Here is a 19,682-nt window from a genome sequence, read left to right on the forward strand (position 1 = left end):
TGTAATCTATTACTTTTACCTCACCTGCCACTAATCCCCTTTACTTTGTATCACATTGGGCTCTGTCAGTAGCTTTAGGAAACCTTTCTCTCTCTTTTGTCTATAGGCTTTTGACATAATATTTGACATAATATTATACCCTCTCCCCACCATTACCATCTCCTAAAATACAGTCAGCTAAAAATATCAACTTCAAAGGATCCCTTTCCTAACCAGCCAAAATAGGTTAACATTAATACCTTATCTTCATAGTATTTGTTGCACATACTATTATTTGTTAAATGTCCCTCTTACCTGCTAGACAGTGAACTCCATGAGGGTAGCCTTATATTCCTAACACCAGTACATCCCTCATTCTTAATACACAGTGGACATTCAATATTTACACATTGACTTGTACTTAATACCTATTTTATTTTCAAACTTTCATCCAAAATCGAGGATACAGTGAAATCATCTAAACACCTGATTACTCTTTATTTTATTTAAATTCAATTTGCCAACATATAATACCCAGTGCTGATCTCATCATGTGCCCTCCTTAATGCCCATTTCCCAGTTACCCTATCCTCCCACTCACCTCCCCTTCTGCAACCCTTGTTTGTTTCCCAGAGTTAAGAGTCATTCATGATTGGTCTCCTCTCTAATTTTTCCCCACTCAATTTCTCTCCCTTTCCTTAGGGTCCCTTTCACTATTTCTTATATTCTACATATGAATAAACCATATGATAACTATCTTTCTCCAAATGATTTATTTCACTCAGCATAATACCCTCCAGTTCCATCACGTCGATGTAAATGGTAGGTATTCATCCTTTCTGATGGCTGAGTACTATTCCAGTGTGTGTGTGTGTGTGTGTGTGTGTGTGTGTATACACCACATGTCTTTTATTCATTCATCTGTCGAAGGAATTATGGCTCCTTCCACAGTTTGACTATTATGGACATTGCTTCTATCGACATTGGGGCGCAGGTGTCCCATTGTTTCACTACATCTGTATCTTTGGGGTAAATACCCAGTAGTGCAATTGCTGAGGCATAGGGTAACTCTATTTTTAGCTTCTTGAGGAACCTCCATACTGTCTTCCAGAATGGCTGCACCAGTTTTGCATTCCCACCAACAGTGCAAGAGGGTTCCAATTCCTCCACATCCTTGCCACCATTTATTGTTTTTCTCCCATTTTGTAGGTTGTCTTTTAGTTATGATGACTAAACACCTGATTATTGATAAACTATTATCTTAACTTTCAGAACTTTACCTCTATTTACTAAATAAAATGACAGCTAAAATCTAGATTTTCTTGAAAATTGTTTATCTTTAGCAGTTTTTAACATATCTCAAAAGTGTTGCCTAAAGGAAAAAGCCACAGATGTAGTTTTGAGCTCTACCATATTTCTGAAGAATGGAGGACAAGGAGAAATGATTTGTAAGTAATTGAAAGATGGTATGCCTGAAGAAGGAAAACAATAAGACAGGAAGTAAATTTTTTCCTTTGTTCTACTTTACTCAAATTCTTATACACAAACTTCTACTTTCACCTGGTAGTTCTCAGTAACATAGAAGGGATTATTGCTACCTTCTATGTATAATGAGTATTATTACTACACTCAAAACAAAATACTTCCACATGCAAGAATGATAAAACATATGTTATTTACCTAAGATATGATACCTGTCTGTTTATAATCTAGTACATTTGTAAGATTTAAAAATATACACAAGAACAAAAATAAACCCATAAAGTTGGCAGTCACTTCACTTTGTTCTTGCTTGCAGATTCAGTTTTCTAAAGACCTGAATCTGATTTTTTTAATGTTACCATGGCCTATGGATATGTGGCACAGATTTCAACAAGGAGGCCACAAATTGTTTTCCTGAGAACACTAATCTTCCCAAATATGTTAATAGATGCCCATTAAAAAAGAGTTTCCTAGTCAAAAAAAAAATTTTAGTAATGCTTAATATACATACCTCTTGGAGAATAATAACACATATTCACTTTTAAAGATTCTGAAAACAATAAAACTTTTTTAATTTTACTGAATCCACCATTTCATAGATATATTTAATCATGAATCCATTTTCTCATCTACCACCCACTAAGATCATATATGATCTATAGGCTTTAAGAAATATTGGCTTCAATTATAGTTATGATTTGCCTAGTATGACATTGAAACTTTTATTCAGATCCTGTCTTAAAATTCATAAATAAATAAAGGGCAAAAATATAGCTCTTTACTGGATCAACTGAACAAAACTTGAGTAGTTGAGTAGGATTAGAAAAGAAGTCCTAGGGATCCCTGGGTGGCACAGCTGTTTAGCGCCTGCCTTTGGCCCAGGGCGCGATCCTGGAGACCCGGGATCGAATCCCACGTCGGGCTCCTGGTGCATGGAGCCTGCTTCTCCCTCTGCCTGTGTCTCTGCATCTCTCTCTCTCTCTCTCTGTGTGACTATCATAAATAAATAAAATTTAAAAAAAAAAAAAAGAAAAGAAGTCCTAAAGGCTAGGACACTTAAGTGAATAAGATATACTAGCCTAAACTATTATCATCTGAAACTTAATTTATCCTGGATTCTTTTTCCAAATATAATTAAAATATATCTGTCACTCTGAATTCTTCTCTTGGAGATATTTCAACTTTGATCTCATGTACACATCTCTTGGTAATGATTCTAAAGTTATTCATTAGAGTTACCTGAGTGCTTATTACAAAAGGTAATCTCCTGGGATCAACACCAAAGTTACTGAATTCTTGGGTGTAAGATTCAAGATTTTGAATTTTTAGCAAATACTCCAGATGATTCAGAAAATCCTGTCTCTAGAACTTTAGCCTCTGCATCAAAAACATTGTTTCACGTGTTTGCAGTTTCTCTAAGTCCATTTGTTTCTGCTAATTAAACTCAATAAAGAGAAAGTCTAGGTTAGCCATTCTGGAGGCTTTATACTAAGAAGATAGAATATTTCTTTCCCTTAATATTTTGGCTTTTTCTTACTTTTTGCCATCCTTAAAGAATATTTTTCTACTTTCTAAAAAAAGAATTATAAGTTTTTCCTCCACATAATATTCAGCCCCTAGCTATGACACTATGCCTTTATCAACCAAATTCCTAACTAGTCTCTGTCACAAATACTTGCTGAAAACAGTGTGAAACTTGTCCACACAGGACATTCTGTGCCCCTCTTTTTACTATACTGTTTCACCCTGCCATTTTAACTTACTATGTTAGTATAAAATACACAAACTAATTAGAAGAATATGGAAGAATTGTATTAGCAATACAATAAATCTGGACAACTAAGTTATTTTGAAATCACTAAAGGAAATTGCTATTTCTTTTCTCAAGATTTGACTAAGAACCAAGTAAAACTTATTTTCTAATTCAATTTCTAATTCCTCCAGTAACATGTAGGATTACTAATAAGAATAATTCATAGAAAACAAAAATGACAATGGCTCAACCACAAGTGCTAATCATTTGTTTGAAAAATTTGTACTTGGTAAATTGTACCTGTTAGAAACAATGGCACCAAAGTAAAGCTCACAACTGAAAATATAAGCTCACCACCACGAAAACTCTTTCTATAGCTCCCTCTTTGCATCCTGCATCTGTCTTCCTAGTGATTTCTTAGCTGCCTTTGTTCCCAGCAAAAGCACAAAGGTGGATGGCTAGGGATTAAACTTTATAGAACCCTGGTGCTAGGATTTTTTTTTTTCTCTTTTTACTCATAGTGTTTAAACAATAGCAATTATATAACAGAAAAGTAAACAATATATAATTTCAAATAAACACCTATTTTCATATTTTATAAAATATAAGTAATAGAATGTATGTGTACAAAATATAAGAAAGTAATATTTAATGTGTATATCTAACATGATAAAGTAACAGCATACATATATAAATATGTATTATATAAAATATATATAACATATTGTGTTAAATAACAAATATATATGTAAGTAAAAATTTGTATGTAGTATAGTGTCTTCTCAGGTGGCTCTCTAAAAAGTTGGTCTCAGGCTCCAGGGTGGCTCAGTTAATCATCTGCCTTTGGCTCAAGTGGGATCAAGCCCCTGCTGAGCAAGAAGCCTGCTTCTCTCTCTCCTGCTCCCCTTGCTTGGGTGCATGCTCTCTCTCTGTCTCTCTCTCTCTCTTCTCCTCTCTCTGTCAATAAATAAAATCTTTTTAAAAAATAAAAAAATAAAAGTTGGTCTCCCTTACATACTTTTTCATAATATGAAATTTTCAATTACTACTCTCTACTTTTCTGTCAATAAATTTTCACTTCCTCTGATATAGTATATGTTCAAAATGCCCTCATTGTCCCAAAAATGTCCTCTGAACTGCTTTGTACAAATCAACACAGCACCCAGGTCCACATACTACTTTTGGTTACAATGTCTGCTAAGCATTCTTGTAATCCAGCATGACTTTGATCCCCTTCATTTTTTTCATGAGACAGGTCTGCTGAGGAGACCAAGCTCATAATCCTGCATCCAAACTCCCGGATTTATCTGATTGCTACTATGGGGTGGCACTGAGCTTGATTCCTCTCTATATATATCTGTTTCTCTTTCTCTCTCTCTCTCTCTAAACTAGATGGCAAATTTCCAATGTTCAAGACTGGGACCTCTTCATTTTTATATCCTCAGAAACAAACCAGGCCTGATCCAGACCATGGTCAAATTTATCATTTTTGTTCTTGTTTTTGTTTTTAATAAAACATGTATTGAATTGGCCAGTGGAAGGTCAGTTTTTTCTAATAGGAAGACCTGGCATTTGTTTCAGATAACTATGGTCTAAAACATTCTCTCTGCTCTTTCTGTCTCTGTCTCTGTCTCTCTGTCTCTCTCTCATACACACACACACACACACACACACACACACCAAAAAGGAAAAACAACAACCACTAGGAAATACCATGTGAAACTATAAAAACAGAATGATGGTATATAGTTTCTGAGGTAGGAGGGAACCTAATACAGCAGTGAGGAAAATCTTCTAAAGTAGAATGATAATGAGAGTGATTACATAGTGTAAGTGTTGCTATTAGGAAAGAAACAGGGAGTGTTTCTACAGCAAATGTGCATTGAACATAAACATTTCTGGAAATCATGCATCATTTTAGCAGAGGAAATTAAGATACAGATACAGAATGGAAATGATAAGCCAATCTATTGCTTATTTGAAAAGGCTGTTATGAAGGAAGTTACCCCCAAAAATAATAATAGCAGTACCCTATGTTTACAAATAAAGCTTGCAGACAAGTAAGCACTAAAAATAAGTATCCTAAATCCTAATTCCAGCTCTCCAACCATTATATTATTTTCAGTAAAGCATTTTACTTCTCTCTGCCTGTCCTCTGTCTATAAAGTATGGAGGATACTTTGCTATTGCCTGAAGTAGCAATACTGGCTTCCTTAATCTGATCAAACTTCATCTTTCCTGGTAGACAATGGAAGGAGGACTTTCTTGCGGTATCTTTGTGTTAGACCCCAACTCTTAACTCCTGATATTTGTCTTTTCTATAAAACTTTCTCAGGTGACTCCTGAAGATGGTCCCTACCTACATCACTATCTCAAAAATGCTGGATTTGGTTTCATTACAGAAGTTGGTGAGTTTCTTTAGAGTCAAATTACAGACAAAGGCAGAAGCAAAGCTCAAAACAAGAAGATGGGAATTTTGCTTCCTCTCAAAGTAATTATAACATATAATCTATTCCCTTTGGACAATGATGAGATATAACCTATAAGTACTTCTATTCAGTATAAACTGTTTCTACTGTAATTTCTTCCATTTACTCTCTTTATGATATGTGTTATTGTTTATTCCAACAAGACATTGTGCAAACTACAGAGATTTATCATTTTGATTGTGTTTTCATAATTTTTCAAGTGCCTTCCATTTGCTCTATTATGAATCCTACAAATATATTGTATATCTTGATTGATTTTTTTATTTTTATTCAATACTGATGAGTCAGATTTCCCTTAAACATATTGTATGTTTTTCTACTCCTGCTTACTGTTTTTTAACTGTTAAAGAATTTACTTTAAAAAATTTTTTTAAAAAGAATTTAAGTCTTAGAGAACATTTTTTTAAAAATTGAAGGTAACAATGCATGCTATACACTGTTCTAAACATGATAATAAAGTGTAAGACAGATACATGATTTAAAACCAAAAGAACAAACAGTAATGAAAAGACTGTACTTAAATACAAATTCAATATAGTCATTTCTTTGTTCTAGGAAGTGGGCTGCAAATCCATTGTCTTCCATTATATCAAGAGGAAAGCAGCACACACAGAGTTGAAGTACCAAAGGCACATACCCTACAAATGCTTTACAGATCAGGTTGGATGATAACATTGTAGAAATAGACTATTTCAAATCATCATGCAGCGTTCTTTTTATTCTAGTTATATATCATTCTAAATACTGACAAGATTCTCAGAAGCTTCTTAAGAATGATTCTTTAGGGAAAAAAAATTTACAGTAATCACTGGGCTTTGTAGAAGTTCTGGCATGTTAAAGGTCTTGGTGACCATTAGGGTACAGTACTGCTTACCATCCCAAAGGAAGATTCCCCACAATTCAAAATAACAAGCAGATACATAGGGTGTTACCTGAGAGAGACTTCAAAGAGAAAGGAAATTCACATGTTTTGTAACTAGTATTAGAAGTCAAGTTGTACATGTTTCATATATTTTTTCAATTTCACCATAACCTTCTTCGAGAAAATTGAGACATAAAGGTAATTTTCCAAGGATCTTACAGCTAGAAGAAATAGAACCAGGATTCAAACCAAGTCTATATGATAAAGCTATGCTCCCTTCACAGGTCATGATGGATTTGCTATAGAACTCTTATTCCCATAAAATACTACAACTGGTCTGCCTAAGAAGCAGCAATTACTCCTCTACCATCCTCTTTCTGCTTACCTGAAATTCTTACCTCCACTAGCCTGATGATAGGATCAGAAGACAAAAGCTTTAGAAAGAAGGACACTGAGATTTATTACCCTAAAGGGCAAAGATTGCTTGCCTTTGTGGTGTCTTCTCCACAGCAAAAGTTAATTGGTCACACATTGTAAACTGATGCTTTAAAAAAATATTTAGTTTGGTTTATATGATTGCAGAGATAAGATTTATTGGGGCTGCAGTAAGATATCAAAAAAAGTAAGGGACATCACAAAGAGAACAAATGGGTGTGAGGCATCCATTTCTTAATAGGCTGGAGGAAGAAAGTAGACAGTAAATGGAGAAGTCAAGCTGAAGGGCAGGAATTTGTAGGAAGGTGGTGAAGACATGAGAACAGGGCTCAGAAAATATGGCAACTCTGACCAAGAAGACTTTACAGAAGTGGAGAAAATGACCATAGAGACAGAGAGAGAGGCAGAGACACAGGCAGAGGGAGAAGCAGGCATCATACAGAGAGCCTGACGTGGGACTCGATCCAGGGTCTCCAGGATCACGCCCTGGGCTGCAGGCGGCGCTAAACCACTGCGCCACCGGGGCTGCCCAGGAAATTGTTTTTAATAAAATAACCTACACACATAAAAAAAGGATTTCAAATCATCACTGCTCACCCCAAAATGGCCATTCTTAAAATCAAAGAAACAATGTAGGTGTATTTGTAAATTATTTACATACTCTGCCACTAATGGTTTTTTCCATCAGTGGTGTGGTATAGTAAGAAGCAATGTGAATTTATGATCAGGAGGCTGTATCAAGGCATTTGACTGTCCAACTAGTATTTTAATTTCAACACGTCCAAAACTGAAGGTATCTTTTCCTCTCCTCTAAGACTTCCCCATAACAGCAACCTACGCCTTCTAAACTTTCCATCTCTTGGAGACAAAATGACCATTCTTGCGTAACCCAAGCCAGAAATGTAGGCGTCATTACAGACTCTTATCTTGCATTTATATCCAGTCAATCACTATGCTCTTTCAAATTCTATCTCTAAGCATCTCTCCAGTCTTTCCCTCATCTACATCCCCATTGATACAACTTAATTTAAGGTCTCATTATTTTTCCTTTGAATTATTATAATGCTTCCACACTGCTGACAGTGTTGTTTCTAACATGCAAATCTGATCCATTTACTTCCCTGCTTAAAATCCTTTAGTTACTCACTATCCCTTTCAAGATAAAATTATAACTTCTGAATGTAATATACAAGGTCCTCCATTATCTAGTTTCTACTTTGCAATTCAGCCTCATCTCTGACCACAAAGATCCAACTACAATGCAGTCACACCAAATTATTTGGGCCCAGTATATTGTCCCTTATCCATATCCCTTTACTTTAAATGTCATACCAACTCCAACTTATCCTTTCTGCTCAGCCTTTACAATTTATATCCCTTAAGTAATAACTGTGCTTAGTTTATCATACACTAATCTTCTCAAAATACAACTAATATGTATTTGTGAATAAATGAATGATTGAAAAATCTGAAACGAGGTCCTAATTTTTCTCATTTATGAATCCCAAGTCATTTATGTATCTAATAGCAAATGGAGAGTCTCAATTTCCTCAGATGAAAATAATGGCCAAAAGTTAAGATCCATTCCACGGTTAAAATAATTACATGCACATGTGACTCATTAAAGAACTTTAGGGGGCAGTACTACTTTCCTGTGTGACTATTTTCAGAAATCCTTGGGAAAGATTCCTCGAGAATCCCTTTAACCAATCCTCAATCTCAGTCCCTACTCCAAACAATCCAACTCTGTTATCTTGGGAGCTTCTTTCATGTGTATCATGTGATTATCACTGCCTTAACATAACTTGTCATGTCAATTTCTACCCAACCTAAACATGGAAAGTAATGCTAGACAGCAATTTCAACAAAATGGAGAAAGCCGCTAAATGTAGAAAGCCGCTACAACCATCTTCAATGTAAGGTATGCTAACTTCTTCCCTCTGAGAAGATAACCAGGCCCTTCTAGAATAAGAAGACTTAGAAAATTAGGGACCTGGGAAACTTAGCTAACAGGAATATTAGAAAATATGGCCCTGTTTGTTGTTCTAACAACAATGCATTTTCTGCAAAAAGCTCTTAGCTTTTGATTCTCCCTAAGCCTTTCTCTCAAACTTGGGTCATCTTTTCTAATACAAGAACTGCTTTCTTCAAAGTTTAGTATAACCACCATCATTTATTTTTTCAAATACCAATGTTATACATCAAGTTCTTTAGAAACAGAACCCAAGATGAGAACGACTATGCATGCAATTTATTGAGGAAGTTGTTTCAGCAGTAACCAGTGGGAGAGTCAAAGAAATAACATATTATGCAAGAACATGTTAGATTCAGGTGAAGGCCCATTAAATTCCTATCAATCCCACAGCTGATGGGAGCAGTGCTTCAAATTGAAGCTGCTTGGATGTGGTTGAAGGGTAATGGTCCTGAGAAGGTTGCAAATGTGAGACATAGCCTGCTGAACTTGCATCAGATGTGAAATGGGCACAGCAAACAAACTGTTAAAAGAACTCCCTGATGATCTGTATGGAGCACCAATAGCCAGCCACTTTTTATCTCTGATTGTACTTCATCAGATTTTCAACATCTTTATGTATCTAATACATCTTTATGTATCTAATATAAAAAAATATATAAGCTAATAATGATCAAACAATAATCAATCAGGTTTCAATTAATAAATAAATAAAACCCCTTAACTAAGTTTTAGTTTATGTAAATAAAAATAGTTTCTACTAGATCTAACTAGATAGCATAATCAAATAATATTTCAGTTTAAATGATATTTCCAATACACGAGTGAATACAACAATATCCATAATAAAGGATGTCTTATTTTTCTATCGTCCTCTATACCTGAAAAGTTAAATGTTCCCCATAATGTATTTCCATTTATTTCTACATAAATTAATATGATATATGGGTTTCCTAAAAGAGTTTCCTAAAAGAGCTTCATGGAAATATAAAACAAATTCTAAACTCTGATAAACTGAAAAGGAAAAGAAGAATTTAAATGAATCTGAAATCATGATTTGTACTTAAGATAAAGCTTGCTGATGCACCTAAGGGTTTAAATAAGCACATTTCTACCCTAGAATGAACTTACAATTTCTATTCACAGTTCTCCTGTATTTACAGTTACATTGAAAATATATCTTCTTTATTGCCAAATTTGAAACAGCTTAAAAAAATAGATTAAAAGATAACAAAATACTCTGTGACTCTTTTGGCTCATAAATAAATGTATTTTAAAAATTATTGCACTCATTTGCAACCTCTATGCCCAAAAATACAAATTAAAGGGACTATTAATTTAAATAACGCCTCAAGGAAAGGCGGTATCAAGACATTCACCAGAGTTTCAACTGACGGATAAATAAAAGCTTAAAGGATTATTGCTCTGATAATTGCTTGAATTGTGGAAAGGGAAGAAGTAAATCAGAATCTGGTTGTCATTATTAAAGATATAACTAGTAAATTTAATTTTAGATATATAAAAATTTTGAATTCTACTCTCTCACCTATCCACTATCAATTTTCAGAATCTATTATGGGCCTGGCATATACTGGTAGCTCACTACATTTTTGTTTAACCAATGTTGTAAAAAGCAAGTATCTTTTGGAACACACTATACACAGGACTATGCTAGTCTTCTAGGAACCTGTGCACTTGCTAGAGACAAGAGGGGCAGTATACACACATATGCACATAGTATCAAGTTTGCAATTATATGTAATCAAATGCTATATTAAGTAAGTCATATTTTAAGAGTTCAAGTTAAAAGAAATGAGCTCACATGCTAGAAAGGTGAGAAGACCTTCATAAAAAGGAGAAGACTTGAGATCGAGCCCTGGGTTGGGCTCCATGTTCAGCGGGAAGTCTACTTGAGATTCTCTCTCCTTCTGTCTCTGTACTCCCTCCCAATTCGTGCTCTCTTCTCAAAATAAATAAATAGGGCAGCCCGGGTGGCTCGGCGGTTTAGTGCCACCTTCAACCCAGGGCCTGATTTTGGATACCTAGGATCGAGTTCTGTGTCAGGCTCCCTGTGTGGAGCCTGCTTCTCCCTCTGCCTGTGTCTCTGCCTCTCTCTCTGTCTCTCCCTCTCTCATGAATGAATGAATGAATGAATGAATGAATAAATAAATAAATAAATAAATAAATAAATAAAATCTTTTTAAAAAAATAAAAAAGAATGGGACTTGAGTTGCAACGCAAAGAGTAAGGTAGATTTGTAATGAGGAAGAGAAATGATATGGGCATTCCATGAGAACTCATGACTATGGCATACTGACTAGAAGTAATAGTCATGCAGACTACCTGCCTCATTGCTACAAAAGTAATGTTTGTAAAGAACAAACATCCACCTCCTTGGACCCACCTTTCATTTTCCATTCCCATTACTCCTGTATTTCCCCTAATCCAACAAGATTTTTTGCACATGTCCCCTCACCATCCTTAAGCAATATATGCTACTTGGAATGCCTGTGCTCTCACCAAATCCTAGCTTTAGGGCCTCCTTGAGACTACCTTCTAAGACTTAAGCTAAATATCTCTCATTAGTGAGGCCTCTTCTTACCTCCCCATATGGAATTCTCCCCAATTGGTCCCACATTATTCTGACAGAACTTACAGCACATATCCTATGTTTACATCTTGTCTCTCATTATATTCCAAGCATCTCAAAGAAAGGGATATTATCCATTTTTGAATCTTTAACAATTGGACATATAACAAGGATTTTATAGATATCTGGTAAACAAAGAAAAAAATGGAAGGAAATGAAAGTAAGAGGGAAAGGAGGGAAGCCAGATAAAATACAGAAGAGGACTTTTACTAGGGAAAGAAAAAAATACAAAGGCACATATTATAGGGAGCTACAAATGCCAGGCTAAGAAGGTTGGGCTATTTTAAGATTCTGCATCAAAGATATGGAATAAAAAGGGGGAAAAAAGTAAGAAGGTAGCAATGCACTGTGTGAACTGTAGGGGGGAAAACACGGATGGAGAGTGAGAGAGGAGGCTGACGCAGTTGAATTTTAAAGGCTTATATAAACCCCATAAACCACTGGACTATGGTCAAATTAATTATATTGCTTGTGAGCTGAACTCTAGTTTAAAGAGTCAATGGTACTTCTGTGAGGAAATAAGACATGCATTTAATATCACTCCTTTCAAAAGTAAGACACTACCGATCAGTTTCACAAAATGCATAAATTCACAGAGACAAAGAGAGTGGGAAATAGAGCAACAGATACAAAATTATAGATGCCGGAAAGCAACTCAGATAAACAGTGACTGACCTACAAGACCTAACAAAGGGACAAAGTAAAGAAACAATCCAACTTAACTTTACAAAACTTCCAAAAGTATCAAAAATTGCCAGCACTAGGTACTTCTTGAAATAAGGGTAGATATAGGTAGAAATAGGAAAATCTATCCAGGAAGTAATTAAGAAACTTAGATTCCTCACACTGAGTATCAGATGACTATCTTTCCCCCAGCAAAAAAATTGGAGATTTCTTCTCTGCATGGAAAATACAGGTTTCTGGACTAGGCGACACAGATAAATGTGAGAGGAAGATCCCACAAAGTAAAATATGGAAATTAAATAAACATTGTATACTTCAGTCTTTTTGCCCAACTTAACTACTAAAATGCTAGACAAGAAAAATATTGGAAAGTCCTCTACACAGTTTCATCAGCTTCAAAAAATAATCAGAAGACACTGACACTGGAGTTTCTTCAATTAACTCAGCCAAATCACTGTACTGTGAAGCCCATGATTGGCAAGTCCCAGTCAAGGTATCTACCCAGGTTTTAATGCCCCAAATTTAAATATGAGCAAACAATCAAAGATCACTAAACATCTGACAAATGCTTCTAAAAAATAGAGTGTAAAATAAACTCAAACTTGGATGAAGCAGGGATAGGATATGGAAAAGAAAACTTCAAAAACTAATAATTAGTAGCTTCAGATGAGAAAATATTTCATTAATAAAGATGATATAAATTTAGTTCAAAGAACAAAAAAGTTCTAAAACATGATGGAAAAATGACAAGCTGAGTAGAAAGATCATAAGATAAAGTGAGAAAACCACTCAAAAATTAGAGCAAAAGACAGAGATGGACTATAGAGAGAAAACTCAAGGAAATCAGATGACCCGTCCAGCAGGTCCAATATCTGGGTAATAGTATTTCTAGAAAGGTAAATCAGAGAAAATATATGAAAATAGATCATTTACAAAATAATTGAAGGCACTTTTCCAAAGGCATGTGTTTCCAGACTTAAAGACCTCATCAAATGTTCAGGCAATGGATAAATATCCATACCAAAGAACATCCTCAAAAATTCTGGAATATTGATGACAAAGTAATATCTTACAAGCTTCCTGGAGGAAAACTGAAAGACTTCGGGAGAGATAGGTCACATACAAAGAATCAGAAATGATGACACTGAATTCAAAAACAATATTTGAATATAGAAACAGTAGGAAATACCTTCATATTTCAAAGGAAAAATACTTTCAAATCTATAATTTTAGATCCAGCCAAACTATTAAGCAAGTGTGGAGTCATTTTCAGACAAAAAAATCTTAGAAATGTATCTCATGTGAATCTCTTTTAAGAAGCTACTAGAGGGGTGCCTAAACTACAGTTTAGCATTCAACTCTTGATTTCAGCTCAGGTCATAATCTCCTGGTTCTGGGATTAAACCCTATGTTGGGCTCCATGCTCAGTAGGAGTCTGCTTGAAAGTCTCTTCCTCTCCCTCTCCACTCCCCCCACACCACTTGTGTGCTCTCTCTCTCTCTCTCTAAAAAAAAATAAATAAATCTTTTGAAAAGTTACTGGATGATCCACCAAATATAAGAATAAACTAATAAGGAAGAAGAGGTAATATATAGAAAATAACAGCCCAAAGCCCAGAGATAGGTAAAGGTAATCCCCAAGATGATGGTTAATAAAGATCCCAGGAAGAGATCTGTACAAGGATAAAGAACAAGTAGTCTACATTGGAACAGATCAGAAAGCTACTGAGATTTCACCAAGCAGATAAAATTGATAGAATATCTGATGATCCTGAATGTATTGAGATAAATTTCACACTGTCAGAGACTTTAAAATTAAACTAGTACTTGGTACATAAAACAATAAGCAAATGAAAAAAATCAAGTATTAATAACAGGGAAAAGAAAAACATCAGTGGGAATATTAAGAATAATGGAATAGGGGTGCCTGGCTGGCACAAAGTATGTGACTTGATCTCAGGGTTGTAAATTCAAGCCCCAAGTTGAGTATAGAGATTACATAAAATAAAATCTTTTTTGAAAAAAAGAGTAATCAGATTACACTACATAGTTTAACTGTGTACAAAGTTTACATAGTTGCATTACTCACATACATACAGACACACATACACACAGTAACACACACACACACACACACACACACACACACACACACACTATTGACCTAACCAAACTTATATCCTTATTCATAATTAGACAGAAAGAAAAATAAGTACATATGTTTGGGGTTAGGGGGAAGAGTTCCTATCAAAGACCAATATCTCCATGTTTCAGCATAGGATTAATAGATAATCCTTTTAAAACACACAAAAAAGGGTGCCTCGGTGGCTCAGTGTTTGAACTTCTACCTTTGGCTCAGGTCATGATCCCAGGGTCCTGGGATCTAGTCCCACATTGGGCTCCCCACAGGGAGCCTGCTTCTCCCTCTGCCTATGTCTCTGCCTCTCTGTGTCTCTCATGAATAAATAAGTAAAATCATAAAAATAAATAAATATCACACACAAAAAATAATAGGTAGATGTCTAAATATGTTACTGAGTGATAAAGAGACATACAAAAATTAAAAGAATCAGCTATAAAAATTGAAACTGGCTACTTCTGTGGAGCAAGAGATAGCAAGAAGAAGGATCACAAGATTGCTGAAGACCTGCACTTGCAGAAATATCTGAATCATTAAACTACACACATTATAATTCAGAATTTATAAGTAAAAATAAATTTAAAATGATTGACAGAAATAACTATATATCTAAATCCATAACAAAAAATTGCTTGTGCCTTGTAACTTAAAAAACTAAATCATAATAATCATTATTTCACTTGCAGGAACCAGAGGTCTGCCTGCTTAGGTGCTCTCTTTTTATTCCTTTTTTACTTTTCTCGTCTGTCCACTATCCTAATAAGTCTAAAAACTGAAGAGGAAAGAAAAGTGATTCCCAACTTTTAATCCATTACTATCAGAACTTGGAGGCCAAAGCAACCTCATGTCTGAGAAAATTATTCTAAGACATAGAGTAAAAACATATATAAATTAAAACTAACTTGATTTAATTAAAGTGTTTACTAATTTCTATATATCAACCACATTAATCAGATATTACATATTTATTTGTATACGTAATTGCTGAAAACCCAGATATATGAAGGCCACGCTCCTACATGAAGAGAATAAAAGGGAATTCTACAAATCTCCACAGCATCCCCTTCTCATTAAAGTCTCATTTCGTTTTTCTTGTTCCATAGGGGCATTCCATGTCTCTAGCTTTTATAATTCCTAGGCTTCTACCTCATGGAGGCACTAATACATTTTGCTTTCATGACAGCCATATGCCAGGTTCATTATCTGCTTTGGGCCTAATTACTCCAAAGGTTGAATACTATCTTGGTCTTTGGCTATTGACATGCTGGCACTTTGTGTAGTAACTGCTAAATCATTCCCAGGAGCCAAATTTGGTTCATGGTCACCATTTCCATGTCTGTCTGTCGGTCTCTCTCTCTCCCACCCACACATGCACATCCACACATGCACACACTTGTGAATATTCATTTCTCAGATGATTTTAGCTAGTCTCTCCCACATTTCACAGATGTCTTGGAACAAAGGCCACCACAAAACTGAGAAATAATTAACTCCTATTCCTTCCTTTTACAAATGAGAAAAACAAACAGATGAAATTTTTTGCCTAAGGATTATAACTCAGAGCTTTGGACTCTCAGTCTAGAAATTTACATCATGCTACCTATTTGGTTTTTTGCACAGAGATTTTGAGAACATGTTTTCTGCCCATCATCCACCATTAAACATAGACTTTTTAATATTATTCATGAAATTTTTGCCTATGTATGCAACATATACCAAACATTTCAGTACTCAAAGCACAGGAGATACTAAGTAAACACTGATTAAATGGGAAAATGACTATTTATTGAGTTTCTATTACATGAAAAGTATCCTAAGCAATGAAGATTTGATCAATGTTCTATTGAAATTACAATCCACTATACAGAAAATGATCATTCAATTTAAAACATTTTGGAATCAGATGGAAGTTATTTTGAATTTTTGCTTTATATTTTTCTTTACTATTTTGTATTCCTTTTTCCAAAATATCTTTGAAAACTGATGGCCAAATATAATACTTGTGAATTTAATATATTAAAGAATATTAATTCAGATCCTTTCTAAATTTTGAATAGTTGGTTCCTCATGTTCGAAAGAAGTAACTGGGGAAGCCCGGGTGGCTCAGCAGTTTAGCGCCACCTTCAGTCCAGGGCATGATCCTGGAGTTTTGGGATCGAGTCCCGCATCAGGCTCCCTGCATGGAACCTGCTTCTCCCTCTGCCTGTGTCTCTGCCTCTCTCTCTCTCTCTTTCTTTCTCTCTCTCTCTCTCTCTCTGTCTCATGAATAAATAAGTTAAATCTTTAAAAAAAATAAATAACTGGTCTAATCAGCTTTAAATTATACTAGGTTTCTCAGAACAGCTTTGTTACTGATGCAATAAAAATAGCTTTTCTCCTGGGAGATGCTGATGAGATTTATGTGTTTAACTATAAAGGAAAAGCTGTACTTCTGTTTGAAGCATGTGCTTTAAAGATAAAAAAAAAAAAACCCTTATTTTTCCCTTTTAATGAAATGTTTATGAAACTTTCTAGATAATATGATATTAACTCTTCCCATGGCCCAACCAAGGTAGTAGTAGCATAAAAATCTCCCATATGTCTTGTTAATATGGCCCTCTTTGCTGTCCAATAATAAGAGTATCACCTCCATGTTAAATGACTTGGGTTTCTCTAAAAACAAAATTGTTAATAAGCTAGCTAATGAGACTATACTTTCTTATCATATATCGGCTTTTTACTGATCTGCATTTGAGAAGCTGGGCTATGGCTCATCTTGCAAAAATTACCAAACACCCACCAGAATGTAATAGTTTGGGCTCTTTAGAACCAGACACAGATATGAAAGAACCTAATTTCATTATAAACTTGCCTGAGCTATCCACTTAGTCATAGCAAAGCCATTCATACTGCAAACAAGTTGTAAGAAAAAGAGGTAGGACATGCACAGACTCCACATTGGATGCCTTTCCCTGGGAAACTATGGTGTAAATATACAGAGTTCTCTTTGTCTTTGTCTGCTGTAGCTCATCGTAATTCCAAATTCTTTTTTTGCTCTTGTTTATACAATGCCCTTGCTGAATAGTTGTTTCCCTTTGGAAGCAAGCATTTTTTCCATTAACACAGTATGATACTTTATAGTTTGAGTTGCTTCAAACTGTGGAGTAACAGAATTTGTCCTTTTTTTAACATACTGATAAAGAAGGGAATCATACTTGATACTGACAGATGAGAATTCAAGAAGAGAATATAAGCTCCCAGAGAACAAAGAAATATTTTTGGAAGTATTATGAGACAGAGGCACAATTTGGTAAGTCTGAAGTAGACTTATTATAGTGAGCCATTCAGAACAAGAGAATCACAAATTGTTTATTCATGACAAAAAAAATGATGTGAATTTCTATGGGGGCAATTTATTCCTTGAGCATGTCCTAGTACTCAATCAATAATGTCGAACTTTTTGAAATATTTACAAAAGAGATAGTATTCTTTCTTCTGTGCCCATGAGCTCCTGGAGGGCAGGAATCATGTCTATAGTGCCCCCCCTTAACTGTGGGGGATACATTCCATGACCCCCAGTGGATGCCTGTAACTGCAGGTAGTATCAAACCCCATATATACTACATGCTTTTTCCTATACACACATATCTATGATAGAGTTTAGTTTATAAATCAGGAACAGGAAGATATTAACAATAATAATAATGTAGAACAATTATAACAATATACTGTAATAAAAGTTATGTGAATGTGGTCTCTCTCTCTCTCTCTCTCTCTCTCTCTCTCTCAAAGTATCTTATTATTCCATATTCACTGTTCTTTTGGAGATGATAAAATGCCTACCTAATGAGATGAAGTGAGGTGAATGGCATAGTCTTGTGACATATTGTTAAGCTACTACCAACCTTCAAAGAGAAGTCTGAAGGAGGATCATCTGCTCCTGGATCGCAGTTGACTGCGGGTAACTGAAACCATGTAAAGTAAAACCACAAATAAAGGAGGACTGCTGTATTATGTACTATGGAGCACCCTACATCTAGAGCAATGTCTAGCATATGGTGGCCACTAAATAAAAATTAACCACATGTATTTTCATTTATTAAGGTACTCGAGATTTTTTTGAAAACAAAAGTACATATATTTCATCTTGTCCAGTAAAATTTCTTTCTCTCTCTCTTCCCATTCCTGAACAGTGTGCTTCCAGAATGTGGTTAGGGACTTAGAAAATAGGATCTTTTACTGGAAAACTCAGTTATGTTTTAACCTAAGTTTAAAATTCATAAGTATAGGGCAGCCCCAGTGGCCCAGCGGTTTAGCGCCACCTTCAGCCTGGGGTGTGATCCTGGAGATCCAGAATTGAGTCCCACGTCAGGCTCCCAGCAGAGCCAGCTTCTCCCTCTATCTGTGTCTCTGCCTCTCTCTCTGTGTGTGTGTGTGTCTGTCGTGAATAAATAAAATATTAAAAAAATTAAAAATAAAAAAATAAAATTCATAAGTATAATATTTAGCAATCTGTAGAACTTAATTAGGTCTCAGTCTCCTGTGAAAAATGGTACCTAATACATACTCAATAACTTGTAACTGTTAGTATTATTTGATGATGTTTTTAATTGACGGGTGGGGAGACAAGTTGTGGAATGGCCTGTGTTTCCTTTTTCCTAAGAATTCTCACAAAAAATGCAAGGTTTGAGAGTAACTTTTTGCCCTCCTTTCCATATCCCCTCCCCTCTAGTTGGAAGCAGCACTGTTGTAATTGTTTTTATTCTTATCTATAACTACACCTCTTCCAATCTAATTTACTGACTTCCTCTTTTCCTGATACTCTTAAACAGTCAATAATGGCTAAGTCATTATTCAGCCAAAGGCTCTCTTTCTTGTCAGGATTTGAGGGCTACATAGCTACTATATGTGCCATCCTTACTTTATACCACATATTGTTCTAAAGATTATTTCATTTGATCCTCACAACAACCCCAGGAGGTAAGTATTATTACCACCACCAATTTAACAAGGAAGATACTGAGGCACAGAAAGAACCATGGTTCAAAAGCTAGCAAAGTGGAGTGTTAGGATTCTACTGGACAGTCTAGCTCAAAATGTTATCTATCTTCTTAGCTACTACACAAAAGTTTAGCTCCAAGAACTTAGAAATAAAGGAAAAGATCGGCCTCTGAGTATTAAATTCTATGATGAAGATGAATGAATCAAAAGGAGATATGAAAAATCATCTGAAAAAGGAAGAAAAGAAAGGAATGAGG

This window comes from Vulpes vulpes, chromosome 11 (genome assembly GCF_048418805.1).
Source record: "Vulpes vulpes isolate BD-2025 chromosome 11, VulVul3, whole genome shotgun sequence".
In the NCBI taxonomy this organism is placed as follows: domain Eukaryota; kingdom Metazoa; phylum Chordata; class Mammalia; order Carnivora; family Canidae; genus Vulpes; species Vulpes vulpes.